At 46.8% G+C, this 21,077-nt stretch overlaps 1 long non-coding RNA gene across 1 annotated transcript; it reads right to left on the bottom strand.

Annotated features, from left to right (window-relative positions):
• Positions 1-16,508: 16,508 nt before the first annotated feature.
• LOC141054017 (uncharacterized) lies at positions 16,509-19,793 on the bottom strand. Its single transcript, XR_012221330.1, has 2 exons — positions 19,636-19,793; positions 16,509-18,078 (listed from the first exon to the last, which is right to left on the bottom strand). It is a non-coding gene; the product is annotated as an uncharacterized lncRNA (long non-coding RNA).
• Positions 19,794-21,077: the final 1,284 nt, after the last annotated feature.

Raw genomic sequence — 21,077 nt, 5'->3', positions numbered from 1 at the left:
ATGAAAGCGCACCCTGTGCCACCAATATGTCACAATCCCACCACTGGCACGGGTATGTCAGCGGACGTGGAGATGCGGCGCACTGCCGGCACACGGCTATCACAGGCACAGTGGGGGCTTATCTTAGTTATCCCGCCACTGGTACCATGTGACAAACATATACAGCAAGTTAATATTGCTCTAACAATTTATTGCAGGGGGGTATTTTGGATGCCCCACCACTGCTAACAACTTTCCAAGAACTGCGGGAATTTATGTATATCCCCCTTTCTCAGTTCCACTTTGGAACTCGCAGCTCTCCGGTGCCCCCCTTACCCTCAGGTCAGTCAGGGAACTGCACCTAGGATAATAAGTCGTCGGATGGGCTGCTTGTTGTGCACGGGCAATTAGATGACTGCAGTAAGGGAATTATCAATGCTTTGGCCACGGCCACTCATTCAGCATCAAAGACCCTTCCGTACTGTCAACTAGCAAAACCAACCGAACACACCACGCTGCCACCAGCCACGATTCACTTAATCAAAGAGTTAATTAAGAGGGTCCATGGCAAACCCCCAAATTAGTAGAGATTATCTATAAAAGGCGCATAGTTCGTTTCTTAGAGCATGAAGACAGACTGATAATTTTATCATTTATTCCCAAAATTTGACAGTGATTACACAGATAAAAGTTGTTACAAAGTTGAGACATTAAATATGTACAATGCAAATATCTAAAAATAACAGGGAAATTACACTTACAGTTGCTTATGGTTCTTTAGGCAACCCATGTGGCTCGGGGGAGGGGCAGCCAACCACACATCCCCAGACATATGCAGGTCTTTCTAGCATGGCATCTGCAGCTTCAACTGAAGAATTGTAAGGGAGGGGTACCTTATAGCCTAGGGTCGGTTACATCACGAAAGGGGCAGCCTGGGGAAGTTCCGCCCCCCTTTCTCCAAGTTGCCATTTAACTAAGAAACTTATAATAACCATATCTTAACGAGGGAAGCTCGTATAAGCACACCGATGGTCTCATTTTTCTCAATTTACCGAATCCAAAAAAACAACATCAAACATGCCATAATTAAGACACTCCATTTGGGAGCAATCCATATCTCAGTTTCTGAAGGGGTTAGAGCCGTGAGAATTAGGGATTAGAAAGTTGGTTTCGTGCCCTTCGCAGAAATGTAATTATTATATATCTGCCACGAGGGAGGTGCATGCTAGAGCTTCTTTACTGTCTCTCATTGTTTTATTTCAGCCGCATGTCTCAAACAAAGAAATGCTGTCCCATAGCTAATCAACATTCCTTTCTACAACAGGAAATGGATGGTGTCCTGTTACCAAATGCAGGCAGAGAGCTGTAAGTGAATAAGGAGGGAGAAACAAAAGGAGGGGGGCTGAAGCTGTGTGACAAGACTTTCTCCTAGAATGGAGGATTCTTGAAGGTTCCTACAAAATCATGCCTTACAGTACATTACACCTCCCCCTTTTAGAGGGCGCTACGGAGGCATTAACTGACGGTTATCAGCCATGCGCACCTCAGCGGGTTCGCCCCGGCGGGACAACCCATCAGCATTACCATGTTCGCTGCCCTTTTTGTGTTGTACAGTAAAGTCGAACTGTTGAAGGGCAAGGCTCCAGCGGAGCAACCTTCCATTGGTTCCGGACACTGTGTGCAACCAGCTCAGAGGGTTGTGGTCGGTTACCACCGTGAAGGTGCGCTTGTACAGGTAGGGCTGCAAACGTTGCTGTGTCCACACCATGGCCAGACACTCCTTCTCGATGGTTGAGTATGCCACTTCCCTCGGCAAAAGTTTCCAGCTCAGGTACAACACGGGGTGCTCCTGATTCCCTGAGTCGACCTGGCTGAGCACAGCACCGAGGCCAAACTCGCTGGCGTCGGTCTGTACCAGGAACGGGCGACTGCTGTCGACTGCTTTCAACAATGGAGAGTTGCACAGGGCTGTTTTCAAAGCTTGGAAGGCCGCCTCACAGTCATCTGTCCAGTTGACTGTTTGGGGTAGCCTCTGCTTGGTGAGGTCGGTCAAGGGTTTTGCAAGGGCACTATAGTCCTGTACGAACCGCCTATAGTACCCTGCAGTGCCCAAGAATGACTTCACCTGTTTCTTGGTCCTGGGGGGTGGGCCAGGACATAATTGCGTCCACCTTTTCTGGCTCCGGACTCATGGAACCCCCGCCTACCCCAGGTAGTGGACCTCACTCATGCCCATCTGGCACTTTCCCGGCTTGATAGTCAGGCCTGCCTGGTGAAGACGCTTGAGCACCTCCTGGAGATGCTGGAGGTGTTCCTCCCAGGTGGAACTGAAGATGGCGATGTCGTCCAAGTACGCCACTGCGTACTCCTCCAGTCCCCAGAGCAGGTGGTTGACCATCTGCTGGAAAGTGGCAGGGGCATTTTTCATGCTGAAGGGCATGACTGTGGACTCATACAGTCCAAAGGGGGTCATAAAGGCGGATTTCTCCTGCGCATCAGGGCTCAGGGGATTCAGCCAGCACCCCCGACTCAAATCCATGATGGATATGTACCTTGCTTTCGCCAACCGCTCAAGCAGATCCTCGATGCACGGCATCGGGTGTGCATCAGGGGTTGTGATGGCGTTGAGCCCCCTGTAGTCCACGCAGAACCGGGTGGTCCGATCATTTTTAGGCACGAGAACTACAGGCGAGGCCCACGCGCTTTTTGACCGTCTACTCACCCCCAGCCTTAACATCTCATCGATCTCTTGGCGCATGACCTGTTGCACCTCCTCAGAGATCCAATAAGGTGTTCGCCATAGTGGGGCGTGATTCCCGGTGTCCACCTCATGAACCGCTAACTCCGTCCTCCCAGGTCGGTTGGTGAACACGGCCCGGAAGAGTTCCAGGGTGGCCACCAACTGCGACCGCTGGGATATGGTTAACAAACCACTTATCTCCATGTCCTCAATGGACCCATTGGCCTTGGCTTGGGCCAGCATGTCCAGGAGGGGATCTTCCTCCCCATCCTCGGCAGGTTGCAGACCGTTAGGACCAAGCTTTACGATCGTAGTGTGCCTTCAGCATGTTGACGTGAAAGGCCTTGCGCCTACCCCGAGCATGGTCAAGCGTGACCACGTAGGTGACCGGGTTGAGCTGTTGGTGGACGACGTATGGGCCTTCCCAGGCTGCCTGAAGCTTAACCGTTGGTACGGGGACCAGCACCCACACCTTTTGACCCACCTGGTAGGTCCGCTCCCGGGCGTTCTGATCGTACCAGTGCTTCTGGTCAGCCTGAGCCTGCGACATGTTGTCATGCACCAACTGCATTAAGGTCTGCATCTTATCACGGAAGCACATGACATAATCCACGATGGAGACTTCTGTGGGGTTTGGCTCATCTTCCCAGGATTCTCTTATCAACCCAAGGGGTCCCCGGACTCGCCTGCCATACAGGAGCTCGAAGGGGGAGAACCCTGTCGAGGCCTGCGGAACTTCTCTGTAAGCGAACAGCAGGTGCGGGAGGTACCGCTCCCAGTCGCACCCTTGTGTCTCAACCAGCATTCGGGGGAACCGGTTTGAGGGCACCGTTGAAGCGTTCACACAAACCATTGGTCTGTGGGTGATACGCACTCGATACCAGGTGCCTCACCTGCGTTTTCTTACAGAGAGCCTCCATTAGGCGAGACATGAATTGGGTCCCTTGATCGGTAAGCATCTCCCTGGGAAATCCTACCCTTGAAAAGATGGTCACCAGTGCGTCAGCCACCTTATCTGCCCTGGTTGAAGACAGAGCTACTGCCTCTGGGTACCGGGTAGCGTAGTCTACCACGGTGAGAAGGTATCGCTTTCCAGAGCTGCTGGGGACTGCCAGCGGGCCTACAATGTCCACTGCGATTCTCTGGAAAGGCTCCTCTATCACCGGCAAAGGGATAAGGGGAGCCTTAAGAGCAGGCCCCGCCTTACCCACTTTTTGACAGGTGTCACAGGAGCGGCAGCATTGTGTTACATCTGTCCCCATCTTGGGCCAATAGAAGTGTTGAGACAGCCATGCCTTTGTTTTGCTGATCCCCAAGTGTCCAGCGATTGGAATCTCATGGGCAATCCGCAACAACTCAGTTCTGAACTGATAGGGGATGACCAGCTGTCTTTCCCTTAACCAGTCCTTTTGGGATCCTCCGGGTACTGTCTGCCGGTGCAACTTTCCTCGTTCCCAGAACACCCTCTCCTTATTTGACTTGGAGGTGGGCGTCTCGGCGAGATCTCTCAATTTCTTCAGGCTCGCATCTGAGTGCAGAGCAGCCTGGAACTCCTGGCTGGAGGCTGCCAGAAGTGACGTCAGGGTTCCTTCCTTACTGGGACCCTATGGAACCTGCTCTGGGTTCACCTCTGGTTCAGTCTCTCCTGTAGCAGAAGAGGGTCCAGAAGACAGGGCGCTACCTGCGATCTGGGCACTCTGACTGCGTGTGACAGCTGCTACGTATGCTGTCTCTCTGGGGTTTTCTACAGACCCACCAATCAGTGCTGCTATGGGCCCTACCTCCCCATCCACCACCAACACTTCAGGAGCAGTGCTACTTATGGGCCAATTACCTTCCTCGGTGGCACTGGTCAGTTGCATGGCATTACCTTCCTCATGGTCCCTATGCACCTCCCCATTTCCTTGAGCACCGTTGCTTGCTCCTGCCAGGGGTTCCTCAGCAGTCTCACTCCGCAGAGTGACGGGGCTGAGCACTTCGGTACCTGGGACACATCTACCGTTTCAAAGAAATGGTTAACAGGTTCAGTCGGCACAGATACTTCATCATCATCATCATCATCATCATCATCATCATCATCATCATCATCATTATCATCATTCCTAGGAAAAGAATGGTTATCAGATTTCTTTGGTACATTTACATCACCATCAGCATCATTCCTGGGGAAAGAATGGTTGTTAGTTGCATCATTACTCATCAAGTCGTTAGCAGGTAGCACATTCAGTTTCCCATCATCATTATCAGGGTTAACGTTACCCTTATTATCAGATTGGGGAGGGGTGTCAGGGACATAGTATGCAACCATCCTCCCCAAGTCAGTCCCCAATAAAACATCAGTGGGCAGGTTTTCAGACACCCCCACTTCCCTCACCCCGCTCCCAGCACTCCAATCAAGGAATACCCGAGCCACTGGCAAGGGACAGCGGGTACCCCCGATCCTGGCGACAGTCAGGGTTTTCCCCTCAACAAACTCTTCAAGGGCTGCCAGTCCAGGACGGATGAGGGTTCGTTCAGCCCCGGTGTCATTGAGGCCTGTAGTAAGATGGGCCCCCACCTGGATGGGTTGAAAGTTGTCGTCAATCCTCCCAACCACACCTCCCACCAAAAGAACAGAGGCGTTGGGCCCAGAGGCCTTGACTGGGGGGTTCTTTGGCTTTTCCGGACAGGTGAAACGGAGGTGACTAGTCCGATCGCAGTTGTAACACTTGCGACTGTCAGTAGTAGGCCTGGTGTTGTCAACAGGGACAGGGCCTCAAGAGTGACGGCTAGCTGGGGCACTGGGGTTGGTTGCAGGCTTACCCCCTCTCCAGCTGGTGGTGACTGGCCTCCGTGTCTCAGGCTTCCGGTTGGGCTCATAGTTGTCGGCGATCTGCGTCGCTTTGTCCGCATTCGTTGGTTCGCGGTCCAGGATGAACTGTCGGACCTCAGCTGGGCAGAGATGCAGGAACTGGTCTTTGATCATCAGGTCCCGCAGCAACTCAAAGGAATCAACTGACAGTCCAAAGATCCACTGGTCAAAGTGGGTCCTGAGTCCTTGCACCACATCGCTATAGCTATTGTGTGGGCCACGTTGGAGGTTCCGGAACTTCTTTCTGTACACCTCAGGTGTCAGCCGGTATTTGGCGATCAGAGCCTGCTTTATGGCGTCATAGTCATCATCGTCTTCTGGCGGAAGAGAAGCAAACGCCTCCAGAGCTTTGCCCTTTAGCCCTGGGGTCAAGTACTTGGCCCATTGGTCCTTATCCAGCCGGTACTGTCTGCAGGCTTTCTCAAAGGCTCGCAGAAACGTGTCCAAGTCCCCGTCCTTTTCCATCACGGCAAAATGCTCTGGCCGGGGTTTAGGACTCTGGACGCTGCTGGGCTCACTGCTTCGGGTTATGGAGTATGTTCCCCCTTGTCGGAGTATCTCCAGCTCATGGGCCCTCTGTGCTTGGCGCTCTGCTCTTTCTGCCTCTCTTTCGGCTCAGGCCTCCTGCTCAGCTCTCTCCTGAGCTTGCTGGATCAGCTTCAGATGTCCCTCACGGTCTTCGGCAGGGAGTGTGTCCAAGGCCACTTGCAGGTAGGGGTTCAGCCTGTCCTGGTTGCATGTGGAGCCGGCATATGGCAGATGGACCTCAGATGCAGTGCCACCTTGGCTAGGGCCGGCTTCTGCGCCCACTGGGCTCTGGGCGTTGTCCAGCTGCATCAGAGCCGTGATCAGTTGGTCTCTGGTTTTGTTTGTGGCGTCAATGCTTCGGTACGTGCATACTCCAGCAAGAGTTTCCTTTTTCTGCTGTATGTCCCAGCGTTCTCCTTTTGCCGTCATGGTTGCCAAATAAAAGATAGAATAGAAAAACAAAGAGGAGGGAGGGAATACTCACACGTACACAAAAATGTCTCAGGACTAATAACCACAGAGTCTGTTCTTCAAAACCTATGACGCAGGATTCCCGCAGGAACCATGCAGGTTTTTAGTGAGAGGGATGATTGTTCAAACCAAATCACTAATGCTCTATGATAATCCCACCGCTGCCACCAAATTGTGACGAAAGCGCACCCTGTGCCACCAATATGTCACGATCCCACCACTGGCACGGATATGTCAGCGGACGTAGGGATGCGTCGCACTGCTGGCACACGGCTATCACAGGCACAGTGGGGGCTTATCTTAGTTATCCCGCCACTGGTACCATGTGACAAACATATACACAAGCTAATCTTGCTCTAACAATTTATCGCAGGGGGGTATTTTGTATGCCCCACCACTGCTAACAACCTTCCAAGAACTGCGGGAATTTATGTATATCCCACTTTCTCAGTTCCACTTTGGAACTCGCAGCTCTCCGGTGCCCGCCTTACCCTCAGGTCAGTCAGGGAACTGCACCTAGGATAATTAGTCGACGGATGGGCTGCTTGTTGTGCATGGGCAATTAGACTACTGCAGTAAGGGAATTATCGATTCTTTGGCCGCGGTCACTCATTCAGCATCTAAGACTCTTCCGTATTGCCAACTAGCCCAACCAACCCAACACACCACGCTGCCACCAGCCACGATTCACTTAATCAAAGAGTTAATTAAGAGGGTCCGTGGCAAACCCCCAAATTAGTAGAGATTATCTAAAAAAGGCGCATAGTTCATTTCTTAGAGCATGAAGACAGACTGATAATTTTATCATTTATTCCCAAAATGTGGGCAGTGATTACACAGATAAAAGTTGTTACAAAGTTGAGACATTAAATATGTACAATGCAAATATATAAAAATAACAGGGATGAAAACTGAAATTACACTTACAGTTGCTTATGGTTCTTTAGGCAACCCATGTGGCTCAGGGGAGGGGCAGCCAACCACACATCCCCGGACATCTGCAGGTCTTTCTAGCATGGCATCTGCAGCTTCAACTGAGGAATTGTAAGGGAGGGGTACCTTATAGCCTAGGGTCGGTTACATCACGAAAGGGGCAGTCTGGGGAAGTTCAGCCCCCCTTTCTCCAAGTTGCCATTTAGCTAAGAAACTTATAATAACCATATCTTAACGAGGGAAGCTCGTATAAGCACACCGATGGTCTCATTTTTCTCAATTTATTGAATCCAATAAAACAACATCAAACATGCCATAATTAAGACATCCTTTTGGGAGCAATCCATATCTCGGTTTCTGGGGGGTTAGAGCTGTGAGAATTAGGGATTAGAAAGTTGGTTTTGTGCCCTTTGCAGAAATGTAATTTATTATATCTCTGCCGCAAGGGAGGTGCATGCTAGAGCTTCTTTAATATCTCTCATTGTTTTATTTCAGCCTCATGTTTCAGACAAATAAATGCTGTCCCTTAACTAATCAACATTCCTTTCTACAACAGGAAATGGACGGTGTCCTGTTACCAAATGCAGGCAGAGAGCTGTAAGTGAATAAGGAGGGAGAAACAAAAGGAGGGGGGGCTGCAGCTGTGTGACAAGGAGATTTTCTCCTAGAATGGAGGATTCTGGAAAGTTCCAACAAAATCATGCCTTACAGTACTTTATAGAAGGAAGGTAATAAGAAGGAGAAAAAGAAGGAAAGTGGAAGGGAGGAATGAGAGAATGAAAAAGGGAGGGGGAATGATGAAAGATAGGAGGTAAAGAAAGGAAGAAGGATAGAATTAAAAAAGGAATAAATAAGGGAAGAAAGCTAGTGAAATTTGGTGGAAGATGGGACGGGAGCAAAGGAAGAAAGAACGTAAGAAAAGTGAAGATAGAAAGAAAGAGTAAAGGAGGAAAGGAAGGGAAAGGAAAAGAAAAGAAGGCAAAGTAATAGAAGGTGAGGGAAAGGGAAGGGTGATAGGTTTGGAAGGAAGGAATGAAGGAAGGAAACAAAGAAGGAAGAAGGGAAGAAAGAAGGAATGGCATTGGGTAGGAAGAATTGGAGGTAGGAAGAAAGGATGTAGAAAAAGGCAGGAAGAGGAGATAAAAAATAGAAAGAAGGAAGGGAGGACAAAAGAAAGGACAGATGGAAAAAGGGAATAAAGGTAGAAAGGAAGAAAGTAGGTAGAAAGGAATGAAGGGAAGAAAAGAAGTGAAGTGGGGAAAATTTAAAAAAGGGGGAAAGGATAAAAAGAAGAAGCAGTTTAATAAGAAGAGTGAAGGATGGTGGAAGGAAGGTGGGAAGGAAGAAGTGTAGAAAGGAATAAAAAAAGAAGGTAGAAAACAGCAGGAATAGAAGATGGATAAATGGAAGGAAGGATTGAAGGAGGAAGGTAAGAATGGAAGGAGGAAGGAATGAAGAAGGTAGGAATGAATGGAGGTGAGAAAAAGATGAGAAAAAGGAAAAAGACTAAGTAAGGAAGTAAGGAATAAGATGGAATGAACGAAGGTACAGTAAGAGGAAAATTAAAGAGGGAGGATTGTAGTGTGAGAGCAAGGTAGGAAACAAAGATGGAAAAATGTGGTGAAAGGAATGGATAATATAGGAAGAAGGACAAAGAAAGGAAGAAGGAAGGAAGAAAGTAATAAAGAGGAAGAAAGATGAGAACAGAAGAAGTGGGAAAAGGAAAGAATGAAGTGATAAAAGGAAGGAAGTGTGGAGAAAGAAGAGAAAAAGTAATAAAGTTTTCAAAAAAGTAAGTAAAGAAGGCAAGAAAATATAGAGAAAAGTGAAGGCAGGAAGAGGAGGAGGAGGAATATATGAAGGAAAGTAGAAAGAAAGTGGTGGGAAGTGATTACATTTCTGTAGTGAAAACATTTATGTTCACGGCCCATAGATTAGTGAATATTAGGGGCTTCACTTCAGGTTGAGATTAATATCCCCTCATCCTAACCACCAGGAAAATGGAGCTCTGGTAACTTTTCCCTCATCTCTAGAACTTTCTATGAGTCTGTCTCCTCCAGTGAATCTTATGTACAGTTTCTCATCCCTGAATATGATGATGATTTGGTAGGGGTCCTATCATCAAGGGGCCTCCCAGCAGCTCCGGCTTCATGTCTGGGAGGCTCGTCCTCGTATACTATGTTGAGCCAGCTGCCGGTGACTGATGAGTCAGTATAGATCGCGGTGATCACGTATAGTGGACGCAAATAAGATAAGATAATCCTTTAATCGTCCCACCATGGGGAAATTCAGAGCATTACAGCAGCAAGGCAGGAACAAGTACAGATACAGATGCATAAAGGCATTACATTGACAGTAGGTAGGTACATATACGAAAAAAAAAAATATAACCGGACTGTCACAACTTTGGATCTATCAGTTCACTGTTTGGGTCGTTCTCCGTTTTGGACAGTGCTGGTTATACAGCCTAACTGCAGCAGGAAGGAAGGACTTTCGATAGCGCTCCCTCTCACATTTAGGATGAAGTAGCCGGTCACTGACAGTACTGCACATTTTTGTCACGGTCTCATGCATGGGATGGGAATCATTCTGCACCATGTAGCTCACCTTGGCCAGTATCCTCCTGTCACCTACTTCCTGAACTGGATCAAGGTGGCATCCCAGGACAGAGCTGGCCCTTCTAATCAGTTTGTCCAGCCTATTCCTGTCCCTGGTTGAAATGCCACTACCCCAGCACGCCACACCAAAGAAAATGACTGATGCCACAACAGAGTTGAAGAAAGATGCAAGGAGTGCCCCCCTAACTCCGAAGGCTCTCAGCCTTCTGAGCAGATAAAGCCTACTGTGGCCCTTCCTGTACACTGCATCCAAGTGATGGGCCCAGTCAAGCTTATTAATGAGGATCACACCAAGGTACTTATAGGTGTCGACTATCTCAATGTCATTTCCCTGAATGTTCACCACTACTGGTGGATTTTTTCCCTTGCGAAAGTCCACCACCAATTCCTTGGTCTTCCCGGAATTAATCTTAAGGTGGTTCCTCTGACACCACTCCACAAAAGCTTGGTTAGTATCTCTGTACTCACTTTCATCTCCTCCTGTGATGAGGCCTACTATTGCAGAGTCATCAGAATACTTCTGCAAGTAGCAGCTAGATGAGTTGCACTTAAAATCCGCAGTGTACCGTGTGAAGAGAAAAGGGGCAAGAACTGTACCTTGAGGTGCCCCTGTATTGCAGATCACCGTGTCTGACACACTGTCCCGAACCTTTACAAACTGAGGTCGGTTTGTGAGGTAGTTAAGGATCCAGGTGGAGAGTTGGAGGTCCAGGTGGGAGCGCAGGTGGTCTTCTCTTCCATCCTCCCAGTGGATGGCCATGGAACAAGGAGGTGGAATAAGATTCTGCAGGTGAACAACTGGCTACGTCGATGGTGCCGTCAGGAACGATTTGGATTTCTGGATCACGGAGTGAACTACTTATACGATGGACTACTTGCTAGAGATGGGGTGCACCTTACGAAGACTGGAAAGCATGTATTTGGAAGTCGCCTTGCTACACTTGTAAGGAGAGCTTTAAACTAGAACAACATGGGAAGGGAAGCAAAAGACCAGAAAAAGCCATACACCTGACAAATGCTATTGAGAACTCTGCTATTAGAAGTGGAAAGGAAGAACAAAGACGAAAGAATCTAATTAATAAAAACATTGGAGAAAGAGAAACCAATCACAAACTAAAATGTTTCTATACTAATGCACAAAGCATGGGCAACAAACAAGGAGAATTGGAACTACTAACACAGGAAAAGAAATATGATGTCATTGGAATCACTGAGACTTGGTGGGACAATACACATGATTGGAATACAAGACTAGAAGGATACAACTTATTTGCAAGAAACAGACTTGATAAACGAGGAGGGGGTGTCGCATTGTATGTTAGAAACACGTATATCTGCACAGAGATTGAAGCTTCAGAGACTGGGAGTTCTGTGGAAACTGTTTGGGTAAGAATACAAGGACAGAACAATGGAAAGGACACCATTGTAGGCATTTACTACAGGCCGCCTGTGCAAGCTGAAGATATGGATGAACTCTTTATGCATCAAATGGCCAAGTTCTCCAAAAAATATGACATAGTTGTCATGGGAGATTTCAACTATCCAGACATTTGTTGGGAATCTCTCTCAGGCAAAACTAACAGGTCAAGGAAATTCTTATCCTCTCTTGCTGACAACTTTATCTTCCAAAAGGTAAGGGAGAAAACAAGGGGAACTGCTACCTTGGATCTAATCCTTATAAACAGGGAGGAAATGGTTGAGGAGGTAAAAGTGGCTGGGACCCTAGGAGGTAGCCACCATGCTATTTTAGAATTTTGGATAACTAGAGGCGGAAGACCTGTGAAGACTCAGACATCAAGGTTAGTTTTCAGAAAGGCAGATTTTAAGGGATTCAGAAAGAGAATTGGAGGGATCCAATGGCTGGATATCCTTAAAGACAAAAATGTCCAGGAAGGATGGGAAATCTTGAAAAATGAAATTCTCAAAGCACAGTTGTTAACAATTCTGAAAAGAGGGAAGAATATGAAGCATTTAAGGAAACCAGAATGGATGATCACAGAACTTAAGCACATGCTAAAAAGGAAGAAAAAAATGTTTATAAAATGGAAAGAGGGAGGCATATCTAACGAAGAATATAATGCTGTCTGCAGAACCTGCAGGGCACAAATCAGATTAGCTAAAGCTGAAAATGAATTGAGGCTTGCAAGAGATGTCAAAAGCAATAATAAAGGATTTTGGGGATATGTCAAAAGTAAAAGAAAAGTCAAAGATGCTATAGGATTTTTACAGGATGAAAATGATGAAATGGTAAGACAGGATGTTGAGAAGGCTGAACTTTTAAATTCCTATTTTGCATCTGTTTTCTCTCAGAAAGGAAATGTAACATCAACTGTTATTCACTGTCCTATTAAGGGAATAGAAGAATCCAGGATATCTATAAACAGAAAGATAGTGAGGAAACACTTAGCTAACCTAAATGAATTCAAGTCTCCAGGTCCAGATGAATTACACCCCAGAGTACTGAAGGAGATAGCAGAAGAAATTTTCGAACCCCTCTCCATAATCTTTGAAAATTCTTGGAGAACAGGAGAAGTGCCAGAAGACTGGAGAAGAGCAAATGTTGTTCCTATCTTCAAAAAGGGGAAGAAGGTGGACCCAGGCAACTATAGGCCGGTGAGTCTGACTTCTATACCAGGAAAGATCTTTCAACAAATTATTAAACAACATGTATGTCAGTACCTGGATAAGAATGAAGTGATTAAACAGAGTCAGCATGGGTTTGTAACTAATAAGTCATGTCAGACTAACTTAATTTCCTTCTATGATGGTATCACTGATTGGGTGGATCAAGGAAATGCTGTAGATATAGTATATCTTGACTTCAGCAAAGCATTTGACAAAGTCTCTCATACAATCCTTATTGAAAAAATGACTAAGTATGGAATGAACAAGGCAACTGTTAGGTGGATTCATAACTGGCTTAGTGATCGGACACAAAGAGTGGTTGTAAATGGCTGCACATCCAGTTGGAAGAATGTCTCAAGTGGGGTACCACAGGGCTCTGTCCTGGGCCCTGTATTGTTCAACATCTTTATCAACGATTTAGATGAAGGAATTGAGGGTAAACTGATTAAATTTGCTGATGACACAAAGCTAGGAGGGATAGCTAATACTAGAGAAGAGAGAGAGAGGATTCAAAAAGATTTAAATAAACTGGAGAAGTGGGCAGCAACTAACAGAATGGTTTTTAACAGGGAGAAATGCAAAGTACTACATCTGGGCAATAAAAATGAAAAAAGCATATACACAATGGGAGGAATAGGGCTAAGCAATAGCACATGTGAAAAAGACTTGGGTATACTAATAGATCACAGACTGAATATGAGTCAACAGTGTGATGCAGCAGCAAAAAAGGCAAATGCAATTCTAGGATGTATTAACAGAAGCATACAGTCTAGATCACGTGAAGTCATTATTTCCCTCTACTCCTCTTTGGTCAGACCTCATCTGGAATATTGTGTCCAGTTTTGGGCACCACATTTTAAAAAAAGACATCAACAAACTGGAGCAAGTTCAGAAAAGAGCGACCAGAATGGTGACCGGTCTGCAAACCCTGTCTTATGAGGAAAGGTTGCAGGATTTGGGAATGTTTAGTTTGCAAAAGAGAAGACTGAGAGGAGACTTAATAGCTGTCTACAAATATCTAAAGTGCTGTCACATTGTAGAAGGATCAACTTTATTCTCATTTGCACAAGGAAAGACTAGAAGCAATGGGATGAAACTGAATGGGAGGAGACACAGATTAGATATTAGAAAAAACTTTTTGACAGTTAGAGTGATCAATGAGTGGAACAGGCTGCCACGAGAAGTGGTGAGTTCTCCTTCAAGGCAAGTCTTCAAACAGAGGCTGGACAGACATCTGACTGGGATGATTTAGCGAATCCTGCTTTGAGCAGGGGGTTGGACCAGATGGCCCAGGAGGTCCCTTCCAACTCTACGATTCTATGATTCTATGATTCCACACCAAGGCCCAGCTTGTCTTTCAGTAGACCTGGCTGTATGGTATTAAAAACACTAGAGAAATCAAAGAACATTATTCTCACAGTGTTCCCAGGTTTCTCCAGGTGAGAGTCCTATTTAGAAGGTGGATAATGGCATCATCCACACCAATGCCCAGCCTGTAGGCAAACTGGAGAGGGTCCATATCCGAGCTCACTAGAGGACGGAGCCGTGTGAGAACCAATCTCTCTAGTACCTTCATCAGGTGTGATGTCAATGCTACAGGTCTATAGTCATTAAGGTTTTTCGGATAAGGTTTCTTCGGCACTGGTACCACACACGATAATTTTCACAGTTGTGGTACTATACCTATTCTCAGGCTCATATTGAACAGATATGTAATGATCTCACTCAGCTGGTGCCCGCAGGTTTTGATTAGCCTTGCACTGATGCCGTCAGGACCTGCAGCCTTCAAAACTTTGATCTTATCCAGTTCTTTTGCAACCTGGGTACTTGTGAAGAACAGACCCTGGCTCAGTTGACAAGTTGCAGCAGGGGGTGAGGTTATTGTAGCAGAGAGGTGTGAATGGTATGCAGGGGCAGGAGCAGCCAGTGTGTGATTAAATCTGTTAAAGAATAGATTAAGTTCATTAAGCCCCTCTTTATCTACAACCATCCTGGAGACAGTCTGTCTATGCCCAGATATAGACTTTAGACCCTCCCAGACTTCATGAATCCTTTTCTGTGACAATTTCAGTTCAATCTTTCTCTTATAATTAGCCTTTCCCTGCCTGATTAGATTCTTCAGCTCTTTCTGCACCTCTCTCAGCCTGCCCTTGTCACCTGATCTGAAGGCCAACTTCTTCTCTTTGAGAAGAGCCTTTATTCCGGGGCTGATCCATGGTTTGTCATTAGAGAAGCACCTCACTACTTTTGTGGGTACCGTGTTGTCTACACAGAAATTAATGTAGTCCGTTATACAGTGTGTGAGACCATCCATGTCATCACCATAGGAATCTTGCAGCACATCCCAAGTGGTTGTTTCAAAGTAGTCTCTCAGAGCATCATCACTCTCCTCAGTCCATATCCTCACTGTGCGAGTTTACAGCAGGTTCTCTCTGTACAAGTGGCTTGTACACGGGTTGGAGGTGCACTAGGTTGTGATCCGATCTTCCAAGGGGCGGTAGGGCTGACGAGGCATATGCCCCTCTCACATTGGCAAAGAACAAGTCCAATGTTTTGTTGTCTCTAGTGAGGCAGGTAACATACTGTGTGCAGCTGGGTAGTATGGATGCTGGAGACACATGATTGAAGTCTCCCGAAACCAGAAGGAGTGCTTGGGGGTGAAGGGACTGCATCATGCTCACTGTGGATTGTAGGACCTCAGTGGCGGCATCAGCTTTCGCAGAAGGGGGGACATATGCAGCTATCATGATTACATGCGATAGTTCATGATTACATGCGATAAATATCTGTTACTCAAGATTTATTGATGACCCAGATAAGAATTCAGAACTGTCCTGCATCTCCCAGTATATCATACGGCCCATCCCATAATAAGTCAGTGCGTATTGTAGGTACAGCAGATACTACACCGCAGACGCAGTTACACTTCAGCTCTGCTACATGTAATCGTGTACAGAATCCTTAGTGATTTTGAGGTTTCATAGGAAGTATCAATGAAACATCAATGAAAAAGAATGATGAAACCATGATCCTCCTCTCGGGGTCCTCGTCCGGCCGCAGAACCCCGACACTCAGGAGGGATTTATAATACAGATATATGGGAGACTCCATCACCCAGAACCGTAAGGACGGGAATCTGTAAGGGACTCTTCACTGATGTGTCCTACAGGATTCAGCTATGGAAAAACCCAAGGATACATTGTGTCCCTGACGTATCGAGGTCTCTGTGTATACGGAGTCACTGGAATCAGAATGTTAGAATAATTCATTACTAATACCACCCGCCCCCTCCTCAGATACTAACTGTAACCAACATTCATCATCATTCACAGGCAACAATCAGAAAGATTAAAATTGATGAAGAAAATACTGATCCAGCGTCTCATATCTGAGAACCTCTTCAAGTCCAAATGTCTGATAAATTGTAATGGGATCATTGTAATTGGTCCTGATGTTTGCTCTTACAATTCATGGCCAAATATCGGCCCTCAGGTCTGCCGGCTATAGCGGCCGGATCAGGAGTTAGAAAACATGAAGGCGATAAAAATACATTTTATGATTCCGGTCATGTCATTTTGCATTAATTCCTGAAAAGCACCTGAAGGGTTAATAAAATATCTGAAAGCAATTTTGAATATGAATACGTTGAGGGGCGCTGTATTTAAATGGTATCATTTTGTGGGGTTTCCGATATATAGGACCCCCAAACCTTTCAAGATGTTAACAAAACAACATTTTACGAATGGAACTGATGTAACGCAGACACGAGTGAAACGTTATTTATTCATGAGTATCTTGATTAAAGGGAGAATCATTCAAACTTTACAAATTGCTAGTTTCCTGCAATTTTTGCCAAATTTATGATATTTTTTATAAAAAACACAAAACATATTAACCAAGTTTACCATTATCATAAAGTATAATGTGTCACGAAAAAACAGTCTCCAAATGAATGGGCTATGTTGAAGCGTTCCAGAGTCATGGTTACATAAAGTGACACTGGTCAGATTTATATTTGTAAAATAATTCGCACACCTTGTCTCATTTCCTTTACACAAATACTTGTTACTTTGTGTCGGTATCACGTCCATGTTCTCTCCCTCCGTGTGCTCAGGCATTACCTCGGGGGTCCGTTTGTGTCGTGTAGCATTCACAGAGGTAACATGGTACACAGGTAATCACCGCAAATGTTTAATGGCCATTGTTACATCTGTACTCAACGTCCCACTGGTGCTGGATCCGGCCCACATAGACGGTGATCAAGAATGATCTTGGAATAATTGTCCTCATCACCACAAACAGCTTTCTTTACGCTTGATACAGTTTAATAAGAACAGGAGACCCCCGACCCCGACTTCAGAGTCATGTATCTACAGCGCTCCTATACTCCAGATCCGCCCTGACCCAAGACCCCAGAGGAGCCTGGACCCCAGACCCTCCTGCCCACAGGACCTCAGATCCTCCTACCTACAAGACCTTAGACCCTCCTACCTACAAGACCCCAGACCCTCCTACCTACAAGACCCCAGACCCTCCTACCTACAAGACCCCAGACCCTCCAGCCCACAGGACCCCAGACCCTCCTGCCCACAGGACCCCAGACCCTCCTGCCCACAGGACCCCAGACCCTCCTACCTACAAGACCCCAGACCCTCCTGCCCACAGGACCCCAGACCCTCCTGCCCACAGAAACCCAGACCCTCCTGCCCACAGGACCCCACACCCTCCTACCTACAAGACCCCAGACCCTCCTGCCCACAGGACCCCAGACCCTCCTTCCTACAGGATCCCAGACCCTCCTACCTACAGGACCTCAGACCCTCCTGCCCACAGGACCCCAGACCCTCCTGCCCACAGGAACCCAGACCCTCCTAACTACAAGACCCCAGACTCTCCTGCCCACAGGACCCTAGACCCTCCTGCCCACAGGACCCCAGACCCTCCTTCCTACAGGACCCCAGACCCTTCTACCTACAGGACCCCAGACCCTCCTGCCGACAGGACCCCAGACCCTGCTGCCCACAGGACCCCAGACCCTCCTACCTACAGGACCCCAGACCCTCCTGAACACAAGACCCCACCGTCTCTCAGGATGAGCAGTTATAAGGATTTAACCTGCACAGCATCTTATCCACAAATTCGATGCCGCCCTTGACTTTCACCAGACGGTTTGCAGACAATTGTGGATTTTCCTTTGTAAGTGATACATAATACAGGTATTTGGGCGACTCTGTCACCGCCCTGCTGCTGTGACCAGAGGACGCCGGCTGGAGGCCTTCAGAGTTGGACGATTTTCTCTCATATCCTCCAGACATAACGGAGCCGGGATGAGGCTATAGAAAAAGACAAAACAATGAAACCTCAACATCCCTAGTTTTTCTTTAACATTTATTTACAGAGTAGGGTTGTAAAAGAACAGTAATGTATGTACACAGTGACTGCACCAGCAGAATAGTGAGTGCAGCTCTGGGGTATAATACAGGATGTAACTCAGGATCAGTAATGTAATGTATGTACACAGTGACTGCGCCAGCAGAATAGTGAGTGCAGCTCTGGGGTATAATACAGGATGTAACTCATTATAAGTAATGTAATGTATGTACACAGTGACTGCACCAGCAGAATAGTGAGTGCAGCTCTGGGGTATAATACAGGATGTAACTCAGGATCAGTAATGTATGTACACAGTGACTGCACCAGCAGAATAGTGAGTGCAGCTCTGGAGTATAATACAGGATGTAACTCAGGATAAGTAATGTAATGTATGTACACAGTGACTGCACCAGCAGAATAGTGAGTGCAGCTCTGGGGAATAATACAGGATGTTACTCAGGATCAGTTATGTAATGTATGTACACAGTGACTGCACCAGCAGAATAGTGAGTGCAGCTCTGGGGTATAATACAGGATGTAACTCAGGATCAGTAATGTAATGTATGTACACAGTGACTGCACCAGCAGAATAGTGAGTGCAGCTCTGGGGTATAATACAGGAGGTAACACAGGATCAGTAATGTAATGTATGTACACAGTGACTTCACCAGCAGAATAGTGAGTGCAGCTCAGGAGTATAATACAGGAGGTAACTCAGGATCAGTAATGTAATGTATGTACACAGTGACTGCACCAGCAGAATAGTGAGTGCAGCTCTGGAGTATAATACAGGATGTAACTCAGGATCAGTAATGTAATGTATGTACACACTGACTGCACCAGCAGAATAGTGAGCGCAGCTCTGGGGTATAATGCAGGATGTAACTCAGGATCAGTAATGTAATGTATGTACACAATGACTGCACCAGCAGAATAGTGAGTGCAGCTCTGGAGTATAATACAGGAGGGAACTCAGGATTGGCAATGTATGTACACAGTGACTGCAACAGCAGAATAGTGAGTGCAGCTCTGGAATATAATACAGGATGTAACACAGGATCAGTAATGTAATGTTTGTACACAGTGACTGCACCAGCAGAATAGTGAGTGCAGCTCTGGAGTATAATACAGGAGGGAACTCAGGATTGGCAATGTATGTACACAGTGACTGCAACAGCAGAATAGTGAGTGCAGCTCTGGAGTATAATACAGGAGGTAACTCAGGATCAGTAATGTAATGTATGTACACAGTGACTGCACCAGCAGAATAGTGAGTGCAGCGCTGGAGTATAATACAGGAGGTAACTCAGGATCAGTAATGTATGTACACAGTGACTGCACCAGCAGAATAGTGAGTGCAGCGCTGGAGTATAATACAGGAGGTAACTCAGGATCAGTAATGTAATGTATGTACACAGTGACTGCACCAGCAGAATAGTGAGTGCTGCTCTGGAGTGCTGTGTCTCTACCTTGTTTAGTCCACTTGTTAATATCAGTAATTTAGGATTTATACTCACCGGCTGTTTTCCTTCTTCTCTTGAATGTTCCGGTTTCTTCCAGGGTTAGGAGATGCTCCTGTGTTATTAGTTTCCTTGTCGTCCTTTGCTGGAGCCGGACTCTCTGGGTGAGTTTTCGGTCGCTCCAGTGAATTTATTTGCTCCGTCTTCCTTCCGGATCGTTTATTACAGGGTGTAGTCTATAGGGAGGTGATTTTATGTTTTATTTTTACTTTTCCAATTCTGGAATGTTTATAAACACCAATGAAAACACGACACAATGTATTATAATAATTCAGCACTAAGATATGTATCAGTTGTAGCAATGTGTAATTAATAACATGAATTATTCCGGGTCAGACTCATGATCTGGGTGAGGCGACTATTCAGGTCCAATGTGTAGAATCCTCACCATACGTGGAGGTGAATGATGCTGGAGCACCTATCACCAGTGACGCATCACCTACATATAAAGATGTCACCCTGCCAAGGTATGGAGGCCAATCAGGCTGAGCCCCGGAGATCACAAGCTCAATCTTTCCCCACTCCACCGTTCTCATGAATGTGAGGTGGCCAGAGTGGTAGTCATGGTGTGGGGCTGTTGTGTTCCCACACCGTGGCACCCTGCAAAGAAAATATAATGTACCGTCTGATGTGTGGTGTGGAGTATTGCACAAAGTTCACGTTTGCATCCACAGATCCTGCTGATTCCATAATCTGGTGTCCGGACGATATCACACACTCAGGAACAGACACCGTATTCTACTTTAATAGTGTAACTTTACTTGATAAACAGTCCATAGCAGCTGCAGTACAGCACAAATTCATGTTTTCAGCCTGAGATGCTCGTCCTGGCTCTGTGGTCCCATACTCTGCCTGAGCTTTCCCTCTCCATGCTGGCTCCTCTAGCCTCTGAGATGCTCGTCCTGGCTCTGTGGTCCCATACTCAGCCTGAGCTTTCCCTCTCCATGCTGGCTCCTCTAGCCTCTGAGATGCTCATCCTGGCTATGTGGTCCCATACTCAGCCTGAGCTTTCCCTCTCCATGCTGGCTCCTCTAGCCTCTGAGATGCTTGACCTGGTTCTGCGGTCCCTTACACATCCTGAGCTTTCCCTCTCCATGCTGGCTCCTCTAGCCTCTGAGATGCTCGTCCTGGCTCTGTGGTCCCATACTCAGTCTGAGCTTTCCCTCTCCATGCTGGCTCCTCTAGCCTCTGAGATGCTCGTCCTTGCTCTGTGGTCCCATACTCAGCCTAAGCTTTCCCTCTCCATGCTGGCTCCTCTAGGCTCTGCGATGCTCATCCTGGCTCTGTGGTCCCATACTTAGTGTGAGCTTTCCCTCTCCATGCTGGATCCTCTAGCCTCTGAGATGCTTGTCCTGGCTCTGTGGTCCCATACTCAGTCTGAGCTTTCCCTCTCCATGCTGGCTCCTCTAGCCTATGAAATGCTCGTCCTGGCTCTGTGG

This window comes from Dendrobates tinctorius, unplaced genomic scaffold (assembly GCF_039654945.1).
Source record: "Dendrobates tinctorius isolate UK_male_01 unplaced genomic scaffold, ASM3965494v1 ptg000173l, whole genome shotgun sequence".
NCBI classification, from domain to species: Eukaryota; Metazoa; Chordata; class Amphibia; order Anura; family Dendrobatidae; genus Dendrobates; species Dendrobates tinctorius.
This window is presented reverse-complemented; position numbering and strand designations above follow the sequence as displayed.